At 44.8% G+C, this 27,035-nt stretch overlaps 1 long non-coding RNA gene across 1 annotated transcript in view; it reads left to right on the top strand.

Annotated features, from left to right (window-relative positions):
* Positions 1–27,035, top strand: part of LOC119854905 — a 46,607-nt gene extending 19,572 nt beyond the window's left edge. Inside the window, exons 2-5 of the long non-coding RNA XR_005292678.2 lie at positions 11,408–11,483; positions 21,487–21,635; positions 25,729–25,848; positions 26,713–27,035. This is a non-coding gene — a long non-coding RNA (uncharacterized LOC119854905). The remainder of the gene's footprint in view (positions 1–11,407; positions 11,484–21,486; positions 21,636–25,728; positions 25,849–26,712) is intronic.

Raw genomic sequence — 27,035 nt, 5'->3', positions numbered from 1 at the left:
GTGCAGCCTCATCTGAAATATTATGTACAGTACAAGTGACCCCATCTTAAAAAGGATATTGCAGAATTAAAGGTGGTTTGGAAAAGGGCAATGATGATCAAGGGCCTACAAAACCCATGTGAAGAGAAGTTGAAAAGATTGGAATTGTTTACCTCCAAGTAATAATAATGTCTAATTCCTACATAGCACTTTTCATCAGTAGAAGAAGAAGAGGAGACATCATAATTTTTATATCTATAAAAAAGAAAATAAATGGATGGTCTAGAGAAGCTATATAAGGAACACAGAAGTTCCCTATCTCATAATATAAAAGCGTATATACAATGAAGTTAAAAGATAACGAAGTCAAAAATGATGTAAGGAATTACTTTCACATGATGTGTAATTAGACTGGGGCACTCATTACCACAAGATATCATTGAGGCCAAAAAGTTACCAAGATTCAAAGAGCAATTGAACATTTATATCAGAGGGGTAACCATGTTAGTCTGTAGCCACAAAAACAAAAAGAAATCTGGTGGCACCTTAAAGACTAACAGATTTGGGCATAAGCTTTCGTGGGTAAAAAGTCCCAATTCTTCAGATGCATAGAGTGAAAATTAGAGATGCAGGCATAAATATACTGACACAGGAAGAGAAGTGAGTTACCTACAGGTGGAGAACCAGTGTTAACAAGACCAATTCAGTCAGGTGGATGTGGTCCACTCCCAATAATTGAGGAGGAGGTGTCAATACCAAGACAGGGAAAATTGCTTTTGTGGTGAGCCAGCCATTCCCAGTCCCTATTCAAGCCCAAATTAATGGTGTTACATTTGCAAATGAATTCTAGCTCTGCAGTTTGTCTTTGAAGTCTGTTTTTGAAGTTTTTTTGTTTTTGTTTTTGTTTTTTTTTGTTGAAGGATGGCTACTTTTAAACCTGTTGTTCAATGTCCAGGGAGATTGAAGTGTTCTACTGGCTTTTGTATGTTACCATTCCTAATGTCTGATTTGTGTCCATTTATTCTTCAATGTAGAGACTGTCCGGTTTGGCCAATGTACCTGGCAGAGGGACATTGTTGGCACATTATGGCATATATAACATTAGTATGTGTGCAGGTGAATGAGCCCCTGATGGTGTGGCTCATGTGGTTGGGTCCTCTGGTGTCACTAGAGTAGATATGGGGACAGAGTAAGCAACAGGGTTTGTTACAGGGATGGACTCCAGGGTTAGTGTTTCTGTGATGTGGTATGTAGTTGCTGGTGAGTGTTTTCTTCAGGTTGGGGGGCGCTGTCTTTAAGCAAGGACTGGCCTGCCTCCCAAGATCTGTGAGAGTGAGGGATCGTTTTCCAAGATAGGCTGTAGATCGTTGATGTGCTGGAGAGGTTTTAGCTGGGGGCTGTACATGATGGCCAGTGGTGTTCTGTTGTTGTTTGCCTTGTTGGGCCTGTCCTGTAGTAGGTGACTTCTGGGTACCTGTCTCATTCTGTCATTCTGTTTCCTCATTTCCCCAGGTGGGTTTTGTAGTTTTAGGAATGCTTGATAAAGATCTTGTAGGTGTTTGTCTGAGGGATTGGAGTAAATTTGGTTGTATTTTAGGCCTTGGCAGAAGACAATGGATCATGTGATGTGTCCTGGATGGAAGCTGGAGGCATGTAGATAAGTATAGCGGTCAGTAGGTTTCTGGTATAGAGTGGTGTTTATATGACCATCACTTATTTGCACTGTAGTGTTCAGAAAGTGGATCTCTTGTGTGGACTGGTTCAGGCTGAGGTTGATGGGGTGGAAATTGTTGAAATCATGGTGGAATTCCTCAAGGGCCTCCTTCCCGTGGGTTCATATTGAAGATGTCATCAATGTAGCGTAAGTAGAGGAGGGGCGCTAGGGGATCAGAGCTGAGGAAGCATCGTTCTAAGTCAGCCATAAAAATGTTGGCATACTGTGGGGCCATGTGGGTGACCCATAGCAGTGTTGCTGACTTGAAAGTATAAGTCATCCTCAAATCTGAAATGGTTGTGCGTGAGGACAAAGTCACAAAGCTCAGCCACCCGGTGTGCCGTGGCCTCATCAGGGATACTGTTCCGGACAGCTTGAAGTCTCCTCATGTGGAATATTGGTGTAAAGAGCTTCTACATCCATGATGGCCAGGATGGTGTTTCCAGGAAGATCACGAATGCATTGTAGTTTCCTCAGAAAGTTGGTGGTGTCTCAAAGATAGCTCAGAGGGCTGGTAGCATAGGGTCTGAGGAGAGAGTCCAAATAGCCAGATAATCCTGCTGTAAGAGTGCCAATGCCTGAGATGATGGGGCGTCCAGGATTTCCAGTTTTATGGATCTTGTGTAGCAGATAGAATACCCCTGGTCGAGGCTCTAAAGGTGTGTCTGTGTAGATTTGTTCCTGTGATATAGCAGGTTGTTTCTTGAGCAGATGGTCATGATGAACAGGTCAGATAATGAACAGGAGGCTGCCAGGCAACTCTCCAACACCACATTCTACAGGCCACTATCCTCCAATCCCACTGAGGAGTACCCAAAAGAAACTATACCATCTGTTAAAGCTACTTGGGGCAGGGAATGTATCTTTCTACGTACAGCACCTAGTGCCATGGGGCCCTGATTCTGATTGGTGCTTTTGGGTACTACCACAATATAAAAAAGAACAGGGTCAGATTGAATAGCCATTGTAAATCAGTGTGACTCCATTGACTTCATCAAAGAAAATAATGTAGTCTTAGATCAGAGGAGTATTTCATGAGAAAGTGATGTTTCAAACCAACGGTGGAGTTAACAATTTTTTTTTAAAAACAGACAAATGTGATTATAAAACAAAAAACTGGGAGGAAGATAGAGGGCTAGGTGCACTATCTGAAACTACTTTTCTTTTCTAAACTGACAAGATTTCAAGTTGACAGTGCCCCTTGTATAAAACCCATAACTGACTGTTTTGAGCGGTAGATACTGATGACAAATATACTTTACTGATTGCTGAGACGAATAATGAAGAACTGTCTCCTGTCTGACCATGAATTGTTGATCATAGAGGTTATCTGCAGAGCTTAATTTGTAATGAAAGAGATGCTGGGGTTTAAGCAATTTTTTAAATTTCATAACTGACGTGCCATGCCCAGAGGTGCCAGGGCTATGAACTATCAAGCCTAGAGGTTCTGGGGCTCAGCCCTCACAAGCATTGGAACAAAATAAGCACTAGTTATCTGCTGTCCTAAATTGAACCCAGCAATCACTTTAACTAAAGAGATAAGACAAGCCTGAGGATAGTCTCCTCTTAAAAAAATAAGCAGCTCTTTGTAAGAGGGGAAACTCTCTTATTTACAGACCCTTCAAGACTACTATTGAGCTATTTCTGTTATAGCTTGTGAAGCAACTCAGAAACAACTTAGGTCCAGAACTGTTTCTTTTCCCACTGCTTTGCCTTTAACGTGTAAAAGAAACGTGCACTATAAGTAACTTCATGCGCAGAAAATACTGGATACAAACAGGATCTTAGCTAGTGGAGACAGGCCTAACAAAACCCAATGCCTGGAAGCTGAAACCAGACAAATTCAAACTAGAAATAAGGCACACATTTTTTTACAGTGAAAATGATTAACCACTGGAACAAACTACCATGGGAATGAGTGGATATTTTTTTTTTTTTTTGCATATCTGATGTCTCTAAATCAAGACTGGATGCCTTTCTGGAAGATATACTTTTGTCAGACAAATTGGGCTAATTAAAAAGGTACCTAGTTGAAATTTAATGGCCTGTCATAGTCAGAAGATCAGACTAGATGACCTAATGGTCCCATCTGGTCTTAAAAATCTTTCTCTTCCAAATTCATAGGAATAGATGAGGCCACCAATCTCTGAATCCCTTTGCACTGTTTATGTAAATAAATGGTGATGTAAGAAGTTGATGATATTTAGATCTGGAGGACCAGCCCTTGTCACCAAGGACCAAAACAAGAGACTAAAACTGTGAATCAGCTAAGAAATCAGCTCTACATTCTTTTTCCACATCTGTAGGTTCTCTTTTGTTGTTCCCATTGTACTAGATTTGGTGGGTTTTGTATATCCATGTAACATTATTTACACTTGGTGTTGGTGATTATTTATAAGAACTGGATCATGAGACTAGAAACAATGGCCCAGATCCTCAAAGGTATTTAGGCCCTGAAATTCCATTTATTTCCATGGAAGTTAGGAGCCTAAGTACCTTTGAGGATCTCGGTCAATTTCCCACCAGAAAACTAAGCAAAAGGAGAAGATTAGTTACACAAATATTCAGCTATCAAATCAGATTTGCCCAGCGTTCTGTTTCATTAGTCTGTTAATGCCTACCTTCTCTCATTGCTGTTTGTGCAATTATGCTTGCAAATCCGAACCATTTAATTTCTCTTTGAGTGAATCAAGCATAAATGGCTTTAGAAAATCAGCAGGCTTTTAAGCCCTCCCTCTCTCACCCCCTCAAAAAAGCTCCTTTCAAAGATGATGGATCTGATTCTCCATTCTCCAGCAACATTTATTTCAGCAGAGTTACTCTTGATTTACACCAGTATGAGTAGAAAATCAATTCTTTTAATTCAAAAACGTAGCTAATAACACTTCGTTAATAGCAATTGATTCAACTACCAGTTTGTGCTGTTAGTGTATAGTCAGCAACTCCTATCTTCAGGGAGTTTGTGACTTCCACTATAAAATCTGCTTTTAGAAGCAAATTGGTGTGCAAGCTCCAGCCATGGGGATTATTTTCAATTTGCTTTTAAATTATCAGTTTGGCCATTTTAAAAATAGAATGTCAAATACATTCCACCGAATGCATCCGATGAAGTGAGCTGTAGCTCACAAAAGCTTATGCTCAAATAAATTTGTTAGTCTCTAAGGTGCCACAAGTACTCCTTTTCTGTTCTCGTTTAGATGAGTTAAACAAATGTGCTGAATGCCCAAACAACAAAAAGATTAATTACATAACTAATTTTAAGCTAGTTTTTACTGTTTTCATTCCAGCTCCACTGAAGTTCTGCCAGCCACTTTCTGCTCTTCTGTGACAACAGCATATAGCCTGCCATAATATCACAGCTACCCTGGCACCCTGCCAGGCTACTGAGTCAGTGTATTATGGCTCAGCTCACTGCCATATTTTTATCATACAGAATGATCTTGAATGCTTTTTAAAAAATAAACTTTCTATTAGCCCAAGTGAGCAAACTACCACAAGCTGCACATCCGGTATCATTAAATTATCCCTAAATGGTGAGGCTGGTCACCCACGTGCTTATTTTAGGCATGTAGTTCACTCTGAAAATTTGAGTCTAAGGCTTACATGGTGTTATGGAGTCTCAGGCTAGTGATAAATCAATTAATATGGATGGTAGTAATTTTGTGGGTTTTTTTGTAAAAACAACACTGAATGCTAATTGTCCTTAAGCATTACTATTTATAATTTAAGTGCCACCAATGTGCTGAGCACTATGCAAGACACATGAGACAGCTCCTGCCCCAAAGAGCTGATATTTTAAAACCCACTTCTTTGGGTTGGTCCCTTGATATGCAAGGGCTTGGTGATCTTTAGTCAGAGTGAACCAATTTTCCAATAACTACTTTTCAATGGTTATTCAGGCACTTGTGGGGATGTTAATGTAGGGTGGTAAGAGAAGGTGCATGACACTTGCAGGAATCAAGAGAGAGAGTCTAAAAGGGTGTGATATTTTTAGCTAGTACAAACAGACCTATAATCTATTAAACATTAAAACTTCTTTCAGTTGTGTTCTTAAAAGACCACAAACTCAGTTGTGCAAAACAGAGTATTTTCCATTCCAAAGGCCTCCACCAAACTCATCAAAATCATGAAAAACTTCAAATCTATAAATCTCTCACCAGCACCTGAAACTTATCCAAAGCATGACACAGGGTAAATTGAAACTCAGCCCAGACATACCAACATGTTCCATTACAAAAGTTTTATATACAGCTTTTTTCCCATTTAATTACTTGTTCTGAGAATCCCTTCCTAGTACGTGCAGAGTCTGGGACAAAGCAGTCCTACCCTCATAATACAGCGGTAAACCAGAGTGTGTAAATAATTATATTTGTGTTGGTGTAGTCCCTAGGAGCCCTAGTCATAGACCAGGACCCTATTTTACAGTGCTAGACACAAAACAAAAAGATGGTCTATATCCCTGCATTGCATTAGCTTCATATTTATGGTGCTAGCTGGTGACTGCTCAAAGTAATAATGCTGTACATTATTTATATTAAGAAAGAGCCTTTGAGGACCTGCACAGGATTAGGTCCCCATTGTGCTAAGTGATGTACAAACACAAGTTGGAGACAGTCCCTGAAGAGCTTACAGTCTAAGAAGAGATATAGCATGTGAGTATAAAACAATCAGAATGGGGAGAGGGAAATAGGGAAACACTCATGTAACATACTTACTGCTATCACTATACCAAAGGATAGCCACAGCATAGCTAATGGAAAAGATTGAGAATGAGGAGCAGGGGATGAGAATGGTGAAGAAAGGAGAACAGAACAGATGTTAAAGTAAGGAAAAACAGCATAGGAGAGAGGAAAAATGGGTAAACCTACTGTGGTGGGGAAGGCAAGGGAAGTATGGAGAGCAGGAGGGACACAGAAAGAGACAGTAAAAGTGTTTGCTGGGAGATTATGGAGGACAAGAGGAGAAAAAAGTGACTGACTAGGAAAGTCAACAGGGATCAGAGGGACAGAAAATGTGATGGGAATAGAAACACAGAGGGAAGAGGGAGGGCAGGGAAAAGTAAAAGATGCATTGTAGTAAGAGAACTGACAGTAACAACAGGGCCCACGTGAAGTGGGGAAAAGAGAGAGACTGGGGAAGCAGGGGGAGTAGAGTGGGGAGAAAACTGAAGAAAACAGAATGGAGGCAGAAGGGAGAGGGGTTTTAAAAAGAAGAGTAGGGAGAGATAGAGACAGAGAGAAGTACATAGAAAAAAGCATTGTGCCAGAGTGAGAACATCTTACTGGACAGAAGGAAACATCTGAATAGCCAGGAGCATCAGCTACAGTTGATTCACCTGGCCTAAAATGGGAATATATATAACTCTTTTAAAGTTATACAGGAATTACTATATTAAATATTAATATATTATATTAAATCAGGAAAATAGAGAGAATGGCAGGAATCAGTTGTGCTATGGTGCTGCTGATGTTTTCAAAGGAGCAGGATGGACAGGGTTGTAAATGTGGGGAGTTTGAAGGATTGCTATGAATATGCATCTTTCAATTTAACCATGCAACGGGCAGAACACTACACTCTACAATGCATTTTCAAAGCATCTTTTTAGCCTCCTGCCTGAAAGAGTAAACGAGTCTGCCCTGCTCCTTTGAATTGTTCCCATAACCATCGCTAATTAACAGAAGAGGATGTCAGGATGTTTGTCCTGCCAAGTTGGTTGTTTTTAACCTGCACAACTTCCCTGCCAACAAAGTTCACCACCAGATTTCTTGCTATCCCCACCCACTGCCCTAGCATTAGAGATTCAGAGGAGAGGAAACACATGACCCAATTCCATTCTCACACCCAGCAACAGGTTGGAGTCCTGCCCTTGCTTGGCTTCCCATAGGCCCTAAGGCAGGCCCTGGTACAATGCTGAGTTAATACATGGTTTTATGTCTGTGTCCAGTGAAAATGCTGTTTCTATGGGTACATCTACACTACAAATGATAGTATGATTGAAGTACAGGTAGGCATAGCATGGGTAACTATGGCAGTGAAGGCGCAGCAACAGACCCCAAGTCTGTATCCAGAGTCACCTGTGGGCTTGCACTGGGGCAGCTAAGCCATGCTGCTATGTCCCCACTACCACTGTTATCTGTGCCAGCTAGATTACACTAGCACAGATATACCTAACCATACTACAGTGTCGCCTTCATTTGCAATGTAGACATAACCTGTGTCTAACCTCTTTGTGGTAGGGAGTGTCCTTTCATTGTGTGTACAGTGCCTAGCACAATGTGGCCTTCATTCCCAACTAGGACCTCTAGAGGTTACCACAATAATAAATAAGGAGAAAGTGCTTGTGTTTGGCATGCCTATACAACAGGTTACTGTGTGTGATTTGATTGGGCTAATTAGTTGATCTCTTTAGAGCATCTTAAAAATCTCTCTCCATTCTCTGGTTTGAGCTTGGTGCTCTGTACAGGTGGAGGTTTGCATGTCTCCCTTCTGTTTGACGCTGTTAACTTTCAGGGGTATGTATGAGCATGTTAAGGATTTGCTTAATCACCAGAATCCTGGTGGTATTCCCTGTGTGGAGCACAGCCTCAAGGGATAAACTAAAGTGGATGTGCCAATACCTGAAAGAGGAGTTAAGGCCAAAAATCCTTCTGCTGGGCAGAATAAAGCCTCTTTGTCTAAATCTTGGTGTTTCTGTGTAAACTCCTCACACTGGATTATAGCACTACCTGAAACAATGCAGATTAGGTCTCTTGCTGCCCTAAAGTCACACATGTTGAATTTAAAATACCAACAGAGAAGTCCAGATCTAAAAAGTGGTTTATTTCAATTATTTTACACCCTTTGGAATATAGGCCTGATTTGGCAAACTGCTTAACTTAAACCCATGCTTAAATCCTGTTGATTTCAATTACAAATGTATTGACTTGTACTTTACTCCCAACATGTTCCTTAAGATCAAAGGCCGCTATGATCAAACTATTTCTGTAACTCATTCTTTCCACTGAAGCAGCTCCCCAGTCTGGTTCTGCAGCTCCTCCCACCAGCATTCCTTTCCTTCTCCCTCACACCTGCCAACCAGCACACCACTCCTCTCCTATGCACGGGCAGCTTTCCTACCTTGGCCAGCACAGCTGCAGCTCCAAAAGGTATGTCTACACAGCAAGTAGACGCTCATGCTAAGGGGCTATTTAATTGCAGTGGAGACATTCAAGCTCTGGCTGGAACCCTGGCTCTAGGAGCCTGTGAGCTCAGGCTGCAGCCCCAGCCTGAATGTCTACACTGCAATTAAACAGCCCTTTATCCCAAGCCCCATGACTGAGCCTGAGCCAGCAGGCATGGGCCAGCCAGGGGTGTCTAATTGCAGTGTAAACATACCCTAGCCAGACAGTTCTGAAGGTGCAACTATCATATTTGGATACATCATTCACTTGGTATTTCATATTCTAAAATAAGAAAAATCTACTTCCATTGCAAACTATAGAGCTACTGGTGCAGAAGATCATTATGTTCTACCAATTACTCTGATGCTAAAACTGTGAAAGGATCACCAAAAACAAAAAAACTGGACTTGCAGTGGAGCCCCACCCTTCTATTAAGGGCTTGTCTCCAAAGAGTCTGAGCTTTTGCTGACTCCCCTCCCAAGGTCTGGTCATCCCTTTTGGGAGGGCAGATCCAGCAGCCAACCTAGTTCCATCTCCAGGCTGCAACCAGGCCTCTCTGCTATCAAGAGAAGCAGCCTTTCTTCCTGGTCAACCTCAAACTGAGCTAGTTCTTCTCCTTTTAGCCCTCCTCCCCACACCTGACATTGGCTGCAGGTGTAGCAGGGAGGGAAGTCACTGGAGTAGACAGGCTTTCCTTCACCCTCTTGTTGCCAGTATGGGGGCTCACTTCCCCTCCACCCTGAGAAAAAATAATCTGCAGTTTGGGGAATCCTTCCAGCCCTATGCTGGACACAGAATGAGAAGGACAGGAGAGTCAGGTACCACCTCATGATTTGGGGCTTGGCATCCTTCATAGCATAGCACTATCATTGTGGGGCATGATCTGTAACCAGGGTTAATTTATTACCAAGGAAGTAACATCTGAATTCCTACATGGCCCATTATACTGGCTAAGTCCTTCTTCTTTTTTTTTTTTTTTTTTTTTTTTCAATCACAGAACAGTCCTTTTCACTTGGGAACAATTTTTGGCTGAGGTAGAGAACAGCATGTTCCTGGCCATTGATCATCTGGGACAAGCTGGTCCCTACTCTCATATCAGAGGCATCAGTCTGCAGGAAACATTTCTTGGAGAAATCAGGCTCTCTGCAAATAAGAGCCTTCGGGATCTGAAAGGTTTTCTCACAGGCTTCTGTCCAGTGAATCATTTTGGGCTACTATCTTTGATCAGATCAATGAGAGGGACTGCAATAGATGAGTATCCCAGTACAAACAAATATAGTATCCTACCAGTCCCAGAAACCTCCAAATCTGCTTCTGTGAAGTGGCAGTGGGGCAGGTCCTTCAAGCCTGGACTTTGTCCACTAGAGGTTGCACCTGGCTCTTCCCCAAGGTATACCCCAGGTAGGTCATCTCATCTTTGCTTATGCAGCATTTGGTGAGGTTTGTTGTTAGTTTCGCCTCTTCAAGCAACCAAAGTATAGCAGCTCCTTGCTTCAGCTGGTCCTCTCAGTTCCAGTTATAGATCTTGACATGACATGCTATAAGTGGAGGCATAACTACTATTGGTCCATTAGAGCTTGAAATGTTGCTGGAGCCCTGTGTAATCCAAATGGCATGGAACTGATAGAGGATGAAACAGGTGGCAAAGGCCATTTTTTCTCTGACTCTGGCATGAGTGGAATTTGCCTGTACCCTTTGTTAAAATCTATGGTGGTAATATATTTGGCCATGCCCAGCTGATCAGTAGCTCGTCAATGTGCAGCCTGGATGCACGTCAAATTTTGATAAGGCATTGACTTTTCTGAAGCAGATGCAAAATCAGGTGGTCTTATCCAGTTTAGGGACCAACACAATTGGACTTCACCAGTCACTATAGGATTCCTCAATTACCCCAGTGTCCAGCATAGATTGTAATTCTTGCTTCATAACCTTCGTCATCTTCAGGGGAGTAGCCACTGGTTTTCCCAGAGTCCAGGCTCAGTTTGGATATTGTGGGAAGTAAGATGACTACCCAAGCTGGGTAGAAAATAGTGTTTAGAAGGCAACAATCAGCTGTTGGGCTTGAAACCTCTGCTCTGGCTTGAAATTGTCCCCAACACAGAGTCTCCTGGAGACCAAGACGTTGGACATCTGTAGCCCTAACTCCAGTTCCAAAGGCCAGAGAGCAATAAATAGACCCTCCAGGCCCTACCACAGCTTTAAAAAATTGACATGGTAAACTTGTTTGTCTTTCCTTTTGTTTGGCTGCCTGATTTCATGATTCACTGGCGCCACCTGGCAGATAATCTCATAAGGACTCTGCCAGTGGCCCAACGATTTTGACTATGAGCTAAGAAGCAACAAGAATACTTAATTCCAGACTTGAAACACTTAAGGCGGGCCCCTTTATTATACATAATTTCTTAGGTGTTCTGTGCATTTAGGAGATTCTACCTGTCAAAGGTGCCTAAAGCCTCTTCTCTCCTGAAGGGTGAGGATGTACTGCACCACACTGTCAGTTCCTCCATGTTTTTTGTATTAAGTCCAGAATCCCCCATTGTTGTCTCCAATACAGCACTTCAGGGAGAAGCTTGTAGATAACTTCAGCACCTCCTGCACCGAAGATGGGAAGTAGTTGGTCCCAGTGACAGGTATGTGTGACAACTATTGTTTTTAACAAGACTTTTAGAGTCCGATCGAAATGTTCTACCAACCTGTTCAGCTTGGGGATGGTAGACAGAGATTCAGAGGGACTTAATCTTGAGTAGTCAACACAGTTCTCATAGCTCAGTTGCAGTAGCTTTGACTTTTATGGAACATAATGATACAGCCTCGGGATATCTGGTAGTGTAATCCACGATTACCAAGATATATCAATACCTGGCCATACGCTTCTTGAGTGGCCTGACCACATCCATTCCAACCCTCAAGTGGTATGTCACCCCATGGGAGATGAACCAGTGATGCCTTCAGCACTCTTCAGGGTGCTGTTAGTTGATGTTCCAGCCAAGAGGCACAGAAGTTCAAAACCTCCTTCAATCACATCCAGAAAAAATGGTCAGAATCCAAGCGAGGGTTTTGTTCCTTGCGCAGGTGCCCAGCAAATGGTATGGTATGGGCCAAACACAATATTTCTCTATGGTAAGGTCAGGGAACCAGGAGTTGGGTTTGGACCTCCCCTGTTTGGCAGTCTTTCTCTAAATAGTACCACCACTTGCCCTGAATTTCAAAATAGGGGAGTACGTCAGCTTGATGGCTGTCCATTCTCTCCCCATTAACAACAGTGCACAGGCCCAGCTCAAAGTCTCATCTTTCTTTTTCTCTTCAATTGGAGAACCTAGCCAAGATTTTCTATTAGGGCGTGGGGATGATCCTGAACAATGGTTGGGACTGGGATTCTAAAGATGCATCTAGCTGCTTAGAACTCCATTCTTCCAGCTTGGTGATGTCTCCTACACTTGAAACTTCCCAAGCAGTCAGCTAAGAGAACCCAGGTGGTGGGGCTTCATGTTCTAGGAAAATCACAAGAACTCTCTCAGAAGGTCCCCAAAATATTCCTAGTTTCAGTCAATGATGACTCTGTAGGCAAGAGATGCAGCCAGGCTGACCATAAGGGGTCTTGTATGTTCCCCCACAGTGAGCTGAATTTGGGTGTGGAGAATATGGCTTTACATCCTTTTGCCCAAACTTTAAGTAGATGGTGCCCCAGGGTGGTCCTGGAATTGGCACCATGGAGTCTCTTACATGGGTTTGGCTACACCTTGAGTCCACAAGGCCCATTACTTCTATCCCATTTACTTTGACTAGAGTGGTTAGTTTAATTGCTCCAGGCCATCATGCTCGAGCATCGGCAGTCCAGACTTGCCCATAACTGCATTTCACAAATGGGTACATAAAAAGAAAACATCTTGCACCTGGTTGTTGGCATCAGAACCTCCCCTCAACCTCTGGATAGACCCTTCTCCATGGGTCCTCCTTGTTCCTGACCCCAGGGCTTCCCCTTTTTGAGACCACAGTGAGTCGAATAATTATCAACCAGGGACCAAGCCAAGCTGCTCCACTTCTTTGGTCCAAGTTGTCCATGATCTCCCTGGATATCAAAAATCCTGGTGAGGAAGGACCCAGGTGGGGCTCCTCGGAGCACTAGTTATTCAGGCACTTGTGAATCACTGGGGATGTTAATGTAGGGTGGTAAGAGAAGGTGCATGACACTGGCAACTTTAGGAATACTAGACTCTTTGAAAAGATGCAAGCAGGGAAATTTTTCCCCAGACCTGCACAGTCACATAGGTGGGGATGATTCTCAGAGACCTCATCTAGCCTCTGCTTCATTGGCTCATGAAACCATACACTGGGCAACTGGACAGCAACAGGGAAAGATTTAGGTTTAGTCTACACTACAAAGTTTTGTTGGTATAGCTATGAGAAGTGTGGAAAAAAAATCAACCCTTTTAACTGACATAGCTGTCTCCCAACCCCCCTCTTCCCCTACGTAGCCACAACTATGCTGACTGAAAAGTGCTTCTGTCATCTTAGTAACACACCACCTCCCCAAAAGTTATTAGCTATGTTGCCAGAAGAACTCCTTCTGTCAGCATATGCTGTCTCCATTAGGAGGGATTGCCAGTATAGCTACACCAGCAAACCCTTCCTAGCGTAGACAAGGCCATAGTCTGATGCAGTGGGGTGTGCAGAAGGGATTTAACACAGGCTGACACAGCCTTTGGATAAACTTTAATAATATTTGCAGTTTGTGATGCTTTTTGCAAGCTTGGCTTTCTGCTCTAATAGGAACTGCAGATCAGTATGGCAATGATTTTCTCAAGTGAAAACTACCCTGGAAACTTTTGTCAGTATCTATTAGGGGTGTGACTTCTTGCTTTTTTTGTAACATTTTGTTGCTGGCAAATGCCCTAGTGTAGATGGTTATACCAGCATAAAAGTTCTTTTGCCAACAGAGTTTATTTCCCTTGGGGAACCAGAATAAACTATCCTGGCAAAAGCAGTTTGCATTTACACAGGTAGGCTTTTCCAGTATAGCTATAGCAGGAAAACTTTCAAGTACAGCTTATGCCTCAGATACAAAGGGAAGATGAACATGGGAAATGGGTGAACCCCTGCTTTGGGGAGGCTAGTCCACTGGCTGCAACCATTCTGCCTGAGCCACTGCCCACCCCTGCATGCCAGAGCCCCAACCCTGCCCCCCCCCGTAACAGGAGGAGCCCTAAGGGCGCCCCCTTCCAGAGTACCAGCCATGCAGGGCCAAGCTGCCCCCCCTCAAGCCAGTCATGCCAGGCCAACCTGCCCCCAGAGCTGGCCCACAACATTTTGGCACCTGAGACGGGGAGCTCAAATGACGCTCCCATGCCCCCTCGCTGCCAAAACTTGAAAGGTCTCAATTCTGCCTTCTTCCTCTTCTACTCCTCTCATGGTACTGCTCTGCTACCTACCCCAATAAAAGAGAACTAACAACTTAAAATGCCTTGTTCAAAAATTTTAAGTAGCACGTAACTTTCAAATGCCTGAACAGCAAATGTAACTTTTCTTGTCTGCATAGTAAACACTGGCATTTTTATCTGTTTGAATAATCAAAGTGGTACTTTCCGTGCCTTCTTGGCTGCAAAGATTTGAACTGCTTCCTGAAGGTCCACAGTCTGGGCCAGCTCATGCTCTATTGAGATGGTTGCAAGGCCCACCACCCTCTCCTGTGTCATTGTGGAGCATAGATGAGTTTTTATTAACTTCAGTTTGGAGAAACTGCGTTCTCCACTGGCAACTGTTACAGGAAGTGTTAGAAGTATGCGCAGAGCAACAAAAGCATTTGGAAAGAGGGTGGTCATCTTATTTGTGCACATATATTCCAAAACAGCCTTTGGAGTTCATCCTGCTGAAATGTATCTTGAAAGGACTTTCAGTTCCTCACCTAAATCTCTCACATCTATATCACGCATGTCATCATGTGTCAACACTGTCTCTAGTGCCCTTGTTGGTGTAGGTCTTCTTCAGGTATAGTGAAGGAGTTTGGGAATATCGTAAAACATCCCAAATATACTGCTGTGTTCCTTGAGCTGCATGAAACATTCTTCAACTGACTGTATTGCACAGTCTAGCACCTGGTTAAATAATTCAATTTTGAATTGTTGTTTTGGGGTCTCTTATGGGATTATCCCGTGCCTCGTAATCAAAATGTTGTCTTCTTCAGTGACTCTTGTATTCCTGAATGAGTGGGAAAACAGCTTCAATGTGAAGTTACTCTGTCAACTTCTGTGCACTCTTCAGAACATTTTGAAATCCCTCATCTGACGGGTAAGACTGTAGGTATGACTTTGCTTTGCCTAGTTGTTCCATTGCTCCAGATATATCGAGGTCAACACCTTGGAGTCCCTTACTTACAACATTTATTTCAAACAATAAGTCATGCCACAACACTAAGCCACACAGAAACTTGAAGTTATGTATGTTTCTGGTGATTCCATTTCCCTCTGCCACTGTTCTCCCACAAACAGTTCCTGTCATAGCATTATCCTCCATAATGGCAACTATGGCAGCATCTATCTTCCCAATTTGGTGTTTGATAGGCTTTATCTCCTCCACTCGACTTTCCCATCGTATGGCACTCAGTGGTTTTGTGTCAGAGAGGATGTTCCCAGATGTTGCTTCAAAATTTGCCATCAGTGAGTTGATGAAGAGAAAAATACATTAAAAAATTCAGCAGCCTTATTAGAAGCTGATGCTGCATCACTGACCACCAAGTTCAATGAATGAGAACTGCATGGGACAAAAAAAGCTCGAGGGTTTAAGTCTTGGATCCGTGTCTGCACTCCTCTGTTCTTTCCGTTCATGTTGGCACCATTATCATAGCCCTGACCTCTCATATCAGCTATCGCAATTCCCGTATCTTCCAGCTTTTTAAGAAGCACATTTGTCATACCAGCTCCTGTAGTATCATCAATGTCAATACATTCTAGAAAATGTTCTCTGACAGTCACCATTGCAGGGACATTTTCACTAGGTTCTGTTGTTGGTAATGGTACAAAACGCACCATTAAAGTCATTTGTGCAGTATGGTTGATGTCAGGTGTGCCGTCCAGAATAACAGAGTAATATCTTGCTGACTTCAGATCTGCCACAATCTTCTGTTTGACTTTTGTTGCCAGTAACTGTATGATCTCATTTTGAATGGTTTTAAAATGGTAGTGGGTTGTGTACATTTCTTGGGTGGTGACTCTTCTTAAATGCTCCTGGAGAACAGCATCGAACTAATAAATTTGTTAGTCTCTAAGGTGCCACGGGTACTCCTTTTCTTTTTGTGAATACAGACTAACACGGCTGCTACTCTGAAACCTAGCATCGAACTTGGCCATCAGCTCCACAATTTTAAGGAAGTTTCCATTGTTTGGCACATACAACTGATCTGAAGTGCCACACAGTGCTAGGTTTTGGGTAGCAAGCATTCTCACAATGGCCATGAGCCTTTTCAGAACATTTTGCCAGTAAAAAGACTCAGTTGCAATCTTCTCTTGATGCTGATCATCTATGGTGGCCTTTAACCTTAGTCCATCTCAAGCTCTTTTCACCTATGGATTGCTCTCTGGTGATTTGCTGCCTTCTCATGGCATGCCAGATTTCTAGCCAGATTTTTCCAGTCCTTTGATCCTGTAGAACCCAATGTGGCTGGAACATTAGACTGGAAGAGTTTGCACCAAAAACAGTATGCAGCATTCTGGGTTTTTGAGTACATATGCCATGGCCTCTCCACTTTGTCACCATTGGGGATTTCATGCCAGTAATGTGTTGGATGGAAACTTCTATTTTCATTGTCTTTGGGGAACATGAAGTTTTTCACTTGCTGTGGCCTATGCAGTACAAAGAAATCCCTCAGGCTACTGCTCAAGTGGGTCCACAGTCCTGGATCATCTAGACTTAAGGAACTAAACTCAGCAGCAGCTGTTTCTTGCACCTCCACCACACTCTTCACTGATCTACACTTTTCTTCAGGAATGTGCATAATTACATCCATTTGAGATGGAGATATGGATGCTGCAGTAGCTGCCAGGTCACCTGCATTCTGACTGGAAGATCAGGCATCTCCTCACCACTCACATCCTCACTGGGGCTGGAAGGCTCACCGTGAACATTTGTGTTTATGTATCTCGGAGAGCTCCTTCCTGCTTACATAGAAAAGTTTCCTTTGCTTTCTTTCTTTTTCTCAATGCTGCCCCAGAGGGATGTTTTCTTCTCTCACTTATGACTGCTGTTCTGTGCCAGTTATAGTGGCTCTCAATACTTTCAATTGAAGGGGACAAATAAGCAGGCTGGTAGCAGGGCCTGAGTGAGGGAAGATATCAGCATCTTAAGGGCCTAACTGGCTCCTACTACTTCAGTTGATTGCCTGTTCTCCTCAAGTGGGTTCAGGGAAGCCGCAGGAAACAGGAAGCTCCCTGAGAAGCTGGTGGTAATCTGTCCAGGCTCCTGGGTGTGCTAGAGAGGTACATAAGAGGTTCCTCCTCTTCCTCCTCCTCTCTCTCCTGCTGCTTTCTGTTATTCCCTCTCACCTTTTCTCCTGCCTGCCTGTTATATCTCTTGTGCCCTCCTTCCTCCAGCACAGCACTCCACCATCTCTGTGCACCTAGAGCAGAGAGAATCCATATGGACTAGCAGCAGACACAATTTTCTGTACTCTGGGTCCTAGGGGCGTCCCCGTGCAGTCTGGCATCTAAGGCGGCTACCTCAGTTCACCACCTCATGGTAAGGCCAGCCCTGTCTGCCCCCAGACAGGTTGAGCGCCTGGCCGAGCCGCCCCCTGGCCACACCGAGCTGAGCCAAGTTGCTGGCCACACCAAGCTGAGCCACCTCCCAGACATTTTCAATAAGGCCAGGCCAACCCGCCACCCACCTCGTCCCTCCCCTTGAGCGCTGGGCCAAGCCACACTGAGCTGGGCTGAGCTACCGGTCAGGTGTGCCAAGCCAGCCTCCCCCCACGCCTGGCCAGCCCCAACACACGGCCGAGCAAGTCACCAGGTCTCACTCCCACACCAGATCCTCCCGCCTACTGCTGGTTCACCACATTTCCCTTCTCACTCCTCCGCCCCTGAGGAGGAGGGATGCAACTAAATGCAGCAGGCAGACAACAGCAGACAGTGGGGGCTTTGGAGAAGGGGCAGGGCCACCGCGTCTCAGGTGTCTGGTGGTGGGTCGGCGGTCGCTGCGCCAGGGAAGGCTTAGCCCCTGGCCTATTATACCTGCCGCCTATGAAGATGAAGCTTGCATCACCACCAAACAGAGCTTCCAAAGAGAATAAGGAGCACTGGTATGATTCCTGGAATGCCTTATGCAACCTTGCCAGCTGCAAGATATTGCTGTGGTGTGCAGCTATGTATGAGAGGACTAGCAATGTTCCTGCTGGAGGGATGCTCATGCATTCTCTTTGGTGCACCACAAGAAAAAGAAAAATACAATCTGATTAGAAATTTAAGACCCAGCCAGAACAAAGGCTCTGATGACTCAGAGCAGTGTGGGCTCATATCTTGAGTCAGGCAGTGGGAGATAACAACCTGGTGTCTGGGATCTGGAACTGGGAGTGGAGAAACCAAGATATTTTAACATAACATAGTGCACCATGTATTTTCAATCTAAGAATATAGTTTCTTTAAACAAATCACATACCAGGTAGCTGCATTAAACTTCAGCATGGTATTAGAGGAGGGAAGTTTATTGTTTCTGGCTGAACAAATGAAAGTAGTGTTTCTGATCTGAATCCTCTGCAGTACTGTTTATAGAAGAGGTGGGCAAACTACGGCCCATGGTACGGTACTGTCCAGCCCCTGAGCTCCCAGCCAGAGAGGCTAGCCCCCGGCCACTCCCCTGCTGTCCTTCCCCCCGACCCCTCCCAGCAGCCTCAGCTCGCCGCAGCGCCAGTTGCCTGGACCTCTGCTCCTGCCGGGCAGCACACAGCGGCGTGGCTGCAAGCTCCTGCCGCTCTGAGTGGCATGGTGAGCAGGGGGTGGGGGATTGGATAAGGGGCAGGGGACTCCGGGGGACAGTCAGGGGATGGGAAGCAGGGGGGTTTGGATAGGAGATGGGAGGGGGTGGCTAGGGGGCGGGGGGACAGGCTGTTTGAGGAGGCACAGCCTTCCCTACCCAGCCCCCCCATACAGTTTTGCAACCCCAACGTGGCCCTCGGGCCAAAAAGTTTGCCCACCCTTGGTTTATAGCCTTCTGCTGAAAGACTGACTTACTGTTGCATTTACTAATATTAATCCAATTTCAAGTGAAACCAAGTCCAAAAATATCTTCCCAACAGCAACAGTACAGCAGGATGACTAGATTACAGCATTGCTCATATAAATTCAGCAAAAGAATTTCTCTCCCACTTTCTTAGAAATTTAGGGAAATAAGAATACTTAGCAGATGGGAAGGAGATTCTGAAGTATAATAAAAAGAAGGAAGCACAGAAGTAGATGAACAACCAGAGGAGAAAGATGGAAAATGAGTGAAGAATAGCAGAAAAATAGGAGGGAGAGAGAGAGGGGTGGTGAAGATTTTTGAGAAGAGGAGATTAAGAAAGATAAAGGAAAGCAATAGGATAGAGATTAGTTCATTAACTGCCATACTGAAGGCAGAGTTTTATGGTTGCTTGAGTTGATCAGCTCTTTAGATAATGCTGTGAAATTCTTTCCATGGCATTGCTAATAATAAAGCTGTTTCAAAAATCAATTACCTTAAAAATGTGAACTGAATAACTCATATTTTCCATTCAGGATAAATGGAAAACTGACTTGCATTCTCTTTCTCTGGAAATTAATACTATGTCCATTGTTCAAGTACAAAAGAATCTTTCTAGTGTCAGGATATAGTTCATACATAGGACCCAGACTATTTAAGAGAGTGAGGTATGTGTCCAAAAAGTGAGTCGGTTGGTCATCTCTGTCCACAGAGCTATATGGGTTCTTGTTCCTGGATATGAAGACATTTATTTCAGGTGTTGAAACCATGTACGTATTCTAGGTTCATGCCCGTGTAAGTAGGGTCTGGATGAAGGCTTCCCTGACAGTTAGTTGGGAGGGGGAGAGACTTTGGGTGTGTTTATGTAAATACAGTTTGCTCCTGCTCTGCTTAGATACTGAGCATATAGATCAGTGTCAAAGTAATCAATTTTGGCTGGTGCTGGACCAAATCCACAACCCAGCACGTGCAGTGGGCCCAGTGGGGCTAATCCACCCTTATTTAGCACATCTGAGAGTGAGTCTGAAGAGGAGGACACTACCATGGAGTATCCTAGAATGGAGAGCAGATTCCAGACTCCATCAGCTGAGCTTGGGGAGAGCTCCACTTCTTCAGCTCTAAACCCCATGGCTGAAGCATTTAGGCCTGTTACTGGCAAGCCCCAGTCAACAATGAGATCAGCCTGTGATAATGAACTTGTCCCACCAACATTCCCAAAACTCCTGGAAGAAAAACAGGCCTGTGCTGACATATCTAGGTTGTTGGACAGAGGGGACATACAAATGGAAGGTGTCCCTGGCGCCCTGGACATCCCAGTACTAGAGCAAGAGATGCAGGGGCCTGTGCCAATAGAGGGGGTACTCTCAAGGGAACTGTCATCACCCCCAGCCTCAGAAGAAGTCCCCACTGCCCACTCTCAATAGGTGTGACAGGGTTATAAGGCCAGTAAACAGGCTAACCGATGATGCACCTGGAGTGGTTAATGAGGAAGTGATACACTTAGCTCACAGGCTTGTGGCAGCCAGAGTGGGTTTCCTCAGACCCTTTGAGGAGAACTCATGTAGTTGGTATAATCTGGAGTGTGATTTGCTGGGTCAACAAATTCTCGGCTTGGGGAAGGATGTAAATAGGGTCTGAATGAAGGCTTCCCTGGCTGCTAACTAGGAGGGGGAGAGACTTTGGGTATGTTTATGTAAATGCAGTTTTCTCCCACGCTGCTTAGATATTCCGTACATAGAGAGCATCAAAGTAATCAATTTTGGCTGGTGTTGGGTACAAATCACTTTAGTAGTGAATGCAGGGGTAGTGAAATACTGTTACCAAAATGTTGTAATTTGACTGTGCTTAACCTGTCCCAAAGGAGGGGGCTCATCTTCAGCTGAAAGGACCTCATTAAGCCAGGGCCCTGTGAAAGTAAGAGGGATGGGGACAGGTGTAGGAGGCTGTACACCCTCACCAAGGGTCCTCCCTGGACTGGTTTAACCAGTTCCTCTCCACTATTTAAAGAAAGAGCTAAATGGGCTTCATTAGGAACTTCTTCGTTATTTTAAATGCTCAGTCAGAGCTAACAGGTTTCAGAGTAGCAGCCGTGTTAGTCTGTATTTGCAAAAAAGAAAAGGAGTACTTGTGGCACCTTAGAGACTAACAAATTTATTTGAGCATAAGCTTTCATGAGCTACAGCTCACTTCATCGGATGATTCATCAGATAATCAGATAGTCAGGTAATCAGAGCTAAAAATCAGTTCTGTGTGGGAATGTGTTCTGCTCAGAGCAGACAATCACTGAGAGCTGAAATCACTTGAGATGGGGCAGTGTTTGTGTCCAGTCTGCAAAGAGCTGAAAATCATTAAGAGACTGATGTGCAGAGGTCACAGCAGAGAGGCAGATGGCTGCAGAAGGTGATTGACAGTCTGTTGGCAAATGAGCAGCTGGTGAGGTGGCGAGCAGGAGGAGCGGCTGGCGAGGCGGACAGGTGGCATAGCGAGCGAGCAACTGGCAGAGAGACGGATTGAGCAGTCGGCGGGGCAGCTGGCAGAGAGGGGCTGCGGAGGAGGACACTGCCCAACTTACCTGGGAGGTGGGTCTTTTGCTCATGGTTTGTGTTTATGAATCCTGTTTGCAGTGTTTTTCCCAAATTAACACTGAGTTACTTCACTCCTTTTACTCACTTCCCCACTCGCAAGCACAAAGCATTGCCTCTCAGAGGCGCCCAGGGGTTGTGTATAATTTTCCCAGGTTACTGGTTGGGGGCTCAAGCTGGTTCTGTGTTGTATCAATGGAAAGGAACCCCTAGATATTGAACCTGCCCCTGGTTGCGGCTGGCTTTGCCTGGCAGAATGGTTACACACAGAAGTTGCTTAAATAATAAATTAATGGAAATTGGAGAGCTTTTTTAGGAAGTTGTGTTGAGGTATACAGAATTATGGCTTGGTGATAGTAGCTTTATACCATATGATTGCAATTCAGATTCCATTATAAACTCAATTATTCTGCACCCTTTCCTTCCACTACTTCCCAACACCTCCCTAAAATGCACAATAAAGTTCCATTGGCCTTGAAATTGGTAGGTGAGGTCTAGAGTTGAGGGAGAATTTTTCCAGCCCTGTAATTTGAAATAAATCAAATTGAAGGAATTAATGAATTGTGCATCATAAAAATAGAGGCATTCACCAAAGTCACAAAATATCTAGCTTTTTTACCACTTTGTAGCATACAAATGGAAAGGAGAGAGAGAGAAAGCACATGTACTTAGTGGACAAACCTAGCTGAGTCTAGTACCCAGGATAAAACTTGCATCAATTCAAGTCTCATTTCAAAAAATATTAGCCTCCGGAACAGTAATGTTGCTGTCTCATTAGTTCTTAAAGGCTATTTGTGTTTACAGGACAAGATAGGCCAGGCCAGGGAGGAGCAGAAGGCTGCTGGGGAGAGCAGGTGTAATAAAGTCCTCAGAGGACCATGTGGTCTAATGGATAGTTATAGTGAAGCAGAGCGGCCTCCCTCCAAGCCTAATTGGAAGGAACCACCTTATGGCCCTAAGTGGGTAGAGTCAAGCCTGCTCACCCCCCACACCAGAAGTCAGATATCTCTGCCTCACTGAGGAACTCTGGACCAGGGACCAAGCTGTGCAGCACCTTGCCCCCAACGGAGACTGACTGCAGTGAAGAGTTGCTCGGACTGCCATCTGCTGTTTACCCCAATGAGACTGAGGACCCACAGACTATAGAGCCATGCTAAGGAGGGGTGGTAGGAAGTAGCCCAGGGGAACCAGACATTAGTCCATTTATATTGCTGAGAGATGAGTCACCATGTTTCGGTAGGATCCCTGCTGACCCAGTGGCGGGACTACCCACCACTGTCAGGGCCCTGGGCTGGGACCTGGTGGAATAGGGTGGGCCCGGGTCCCCCTGCCATGGACTCCATCCCTGGGATGGCAGCCTACTCACCATAGACAGGAAGACCTGCTCCTTACCTGCGGCTTGCCCCAGCCAGAGGGCTGTGGGCCCTAGACTATATTGTGAGCAGTCTGCCTGAGCCAAAAGGTTTGGGCTAAAAGCTGCTCCTTGTTCTGCCCCAACCGGAGGGCCAGAGCACCAAATTATATTTGCTATCTGCCATAGCCAGCAGGCTTTGGACTAAAGACTGCTCCTTGCTCTGCCCTGCCCAGAGGTTAGAGCACTAGACTGTGGTCTTGTCTACACTACACACTTTTGTCAACAAAAGTCAGCTTTCATCGCCAAACAATGGAGGTGTACACACTGCAATGCTCCTCACACCGATTTAACTCTCCTGCTATGCCAGCATAATAAAACCACCTCAATAAGCAGCATAGAGCTTTTTTGCGACAAAGTTAGAGCAACACAGTGTCAATGTAGACACTGTGTTTGCTTACGTTACCCTAAGTGGCCTCCAGAAGTTGTCCCACAATGCCCATCATGACCACTCTGGTCAGCAGTTTCAATGCCACTGCTCTGCAGCCAGTTACACGGGCATGTGCCCCTCCCCCTTTAAAGCTCCAGGAATTTTTGCCATTCCACTTCCTCTTTGCTCGACAGGGAGAGTTCATATAGCATCTTCCAAAGCAACAGCCAGCAATTTTGAAGCTCACCAGGAGATAGGGTAAATTTCCATTTACCAACCCTAGTGATCCAATCTAGTGTCTGATTCACCAGTATTTTGCACCTTGTGTAGTCATTTATGTCTGTGCAATGTGGGTGTAAAACATAACAGCAGTGTAAATGAGTGGAGAATTCTACATAGTTAGTGATTCACTTTGCACAGGCGTGAAGAACTACACAAGGTGTGAAGCTGTGGAGAATCAGACCCCCCTAATGTCCAGTTAGCAAAGATCATCAACATTCATATAAAAGTTTATATTTTATAAACTTTCTTTGCTCAGGATAGACCCCAAGTAGAGCAGGCCATTTAAAGTGATGGGATACATTACAGCCCAATTTCAAAACTAGATTTCTGTATCTTTCAGTACACATTCTACATTTCCTAACTACTCTGACTGTTGATTCCACTGAAGAGGGACCCAAACTTCTTTGCCACAGGTGGTAGCCCCCAGTGAGTTAAGACGTTAACAAATTCTAACTAATTTTCCTTTCACGTGTAGAGCAACAAAATGAAAGGCAATTCTGTGTTCAAAAAGCTATGGACTAATAAATGGAAGCAAAAAATAAATTTTATTTGCAGAAATAAAATTGCATTAATTGACTATCTCTATAAAAAGTACCACTTTGCCACACACACAATCAGCTACACTACATCCCACTGGAAACCCATTATTGTTAGTAATATTGCCATTGTGCCAGGAGCCCTAGTCATGGATCAGGACCCCTTTATGCTAGGCACTGTACAGAGAACAGAAAGATGATCACTTCCCCCCAAACAATCTATTTAAAGGCAAGAAACAACAGATGGATAGAGACAGACAGATGGGGGCTACAAGGAAACAATGAGATAACATTTGTCAGTGTGCTAGGCTCTGTTATTGATCCATACGGCATCAAAAGTGATTTCAGAGAATAATTTCTAAGAAATACATGGCGTTAACAAGAAGCTAAAAATTGCCAATAGTATTACCAAAGAATAAAGCACTTCTGTGGAGGAAACCAATTAATCTCAGGGTAATTGACTGATGGAGGAATCACTGTTAGATATTTATTTACCAAACTTTTCTAGACCAACTTATTTAATCCAAAACATTGCCAGATAGTGCACTAACAGCCTTGACTGTTCTGCTTCTCCAGAAGACAAGATTAGAATATAAGGGGTTAATACTCAGTTCATACTCAGGGGTTAATACCACAAAGACTTTGCTGCTTAGCTCCTATTAACATTAATAGGAGTCATATGGTTAAATCCCTGTGTTCCATGCTGGAAAAAAAAATCCACTCTTTAACCACTTTACCTCTGAGTTATTTGAACTCACATGCAAAACTCTCCATTTCATGTGACTTATACACTCGTATAAAGACAAGGTGGATGAGGTAAAAGGATAACTTTTTCCATAACTGGTGTTCTTCGAGATGTGTTGCTCATGTCCATTCAACTTAGGTGTGCGTGCTCACCACATGCACTGGTGCCGGACATTTTTTCCCTCAGCAGTATCCATGGGGGACTGGCTCTGGTACACCCTGGAGTGGTGCGCATATGCCATAGTATATAGGGCGCTTCCGGCTCCCCCCACACTCAGTTCCTTCTTGCCAGAAATTTTTCTGAATATTGCTGAGGTGCGACCCCCAGCCGAGGTTCGAGGCGTCCAAAACCAACTTGACTGAGTGAAGGAGTGCTGTCGAAGGGGACTCCTTCCAGGGGTCGGTCCACCATCACAGTGAGGTAAATATCATCATGGGGATGGTAATGACCTTTTCCAGGTGGTCCCTGGATTGGGAGTAGACCATCACCACCCATTGCTGCAGGGGTCGTATCCAGAGCCTGGCACTGTGCACCACTCATGTACACGCTGCCATGTGACCTAGGACGTGCAGGCAAACCCTGGCCGTGGTCACGGGAAACGTGGAGACTTCCGCAATGAGGTCCGCCAATGCCCTGAATCTCTCCAGCGGCAGGAATGCCCTAGTGCAGGTCGAGTCCAGCACCACTCCGATTAACTCTATCCTCTGTACCAGAATTAACGTGGATTTTTTGTCATTTACCAATAGGCTGAGGCAACGGCATGTGGCTAAAAGCATCACGACATCCCTTTGGACCCAAGACCTAGAGATGCCTTTGACTAGCCAGTCATCGAGGTACGGATAGATCTGGACACCCCGACATCTGAGGTAAGCAGCCACTACTGACAAGTACTTGGTATATACCTGCGGTGCTGTTGCTACACTAAATGGGAGGACCGCAAACTGATAGTGGTTGGGACCTATCGTAAACCGGAGGAAGCGTCTGTGTCCCTCGAAGATGGTGATGTGAAAGTACGCATCTTTCAGATTGAGGGTGGTGTACCAGTCTCCCAGATCCAGGGAAGGGATGATGTAGGCCAGGGAGACCATACGGAACTTCAGCTTTGCTAGGAAGCGGTTCAAGTCTTTCAGGTCCAGGATAGGTTGCAGACCACCCTTGACCTTTGGGATTAAAAAGTAATGGGAATAGAAACTCTTGTTTCTGTACTCTAGAGGAATGACCTCCACTACACCTAGCTGCAGTAACTCCTTTACTTCCTGCATGAGGATACTTTCTTAAGAAGGGTCCCTGAAGAGAGATGGGGAAGGGGAGTAGAAAGGAGGGGTAGAAAGCAACTGAAGGGTGTAACCCCGTGCCACCATATTTCTATACAGGCCAGTGTTCCTGGGAGGAAGGGAGAAAGGTGGCTGGCAAAAATAGGGGAGGAAGGATCTTGGGAAGAGTCTGGTAGGTCGCCCTCGGACGTATCCTCAAAATGAGCTCTTGCCCGCCTGCTTATTATGGGTTGAGCTAGACTGAGAAGCCTGATGAGGCTGGTAGCTAGGATGCCACTTGTAGCCTCTGGATTTCTTATGGGGAGGCTCCTGGCAACGGTGGCTCCCTTGGTCCTGAGGCTGCTGTGGTTTGAACTGCTCGTGGGCAGGGCCGGGAACATACAAGTCCAACGTTTTCAGGGTCGTGCAGAAGTCTTTGAGGCCATGGAGCTTATTGTCTGTCTGTTCTATGATCAGGGCTTGCCAGTCAAAGGGGAGATCTTGCATTGACTGCTGAGCCTCCATGGACAAACCAGAGAGAAGCAGTCAGGATGCCTGGCAGATAGCGACAGCCGAGGCCATGGTTCAGGCGGCAGCATCCGCCGCAACCGACACCGCCTGGGAGGTCGCCCTGGCCGCAGTCTTGCCCTCCTCTATGATCTCCTGGAACTCCTTCCTAGAAGCCTCAGGAAGGGAGCCCTCAAACGTGGCCATTGCTTGCCACATGTTGAAGTCATAGCATCCCAGGAGGGCCTGATGGTTGGCCACCCTCAACTGGAGACTAGAGGACAAATAAACTT

This window comes from Dermochelys coriacea, chromosome 4 (genome assembly GCF_009764565.3).
Source record: "Dermochelys coriacea isolate rDerCor1 chromosome 4, rDerCor1.pri.v4, whole genome shotgun sequence".
NCBI classification, from domain to species: Eukaryota; Metazoa; Chordata; order Testudines; family Dermochelyidae; genus Dermochelys; species Dermochelys coriacea.
Note: the sequence above shows the minus strand (reverse complement) of the source record. Positions and strands in the feature narration are given on the sequence as shown.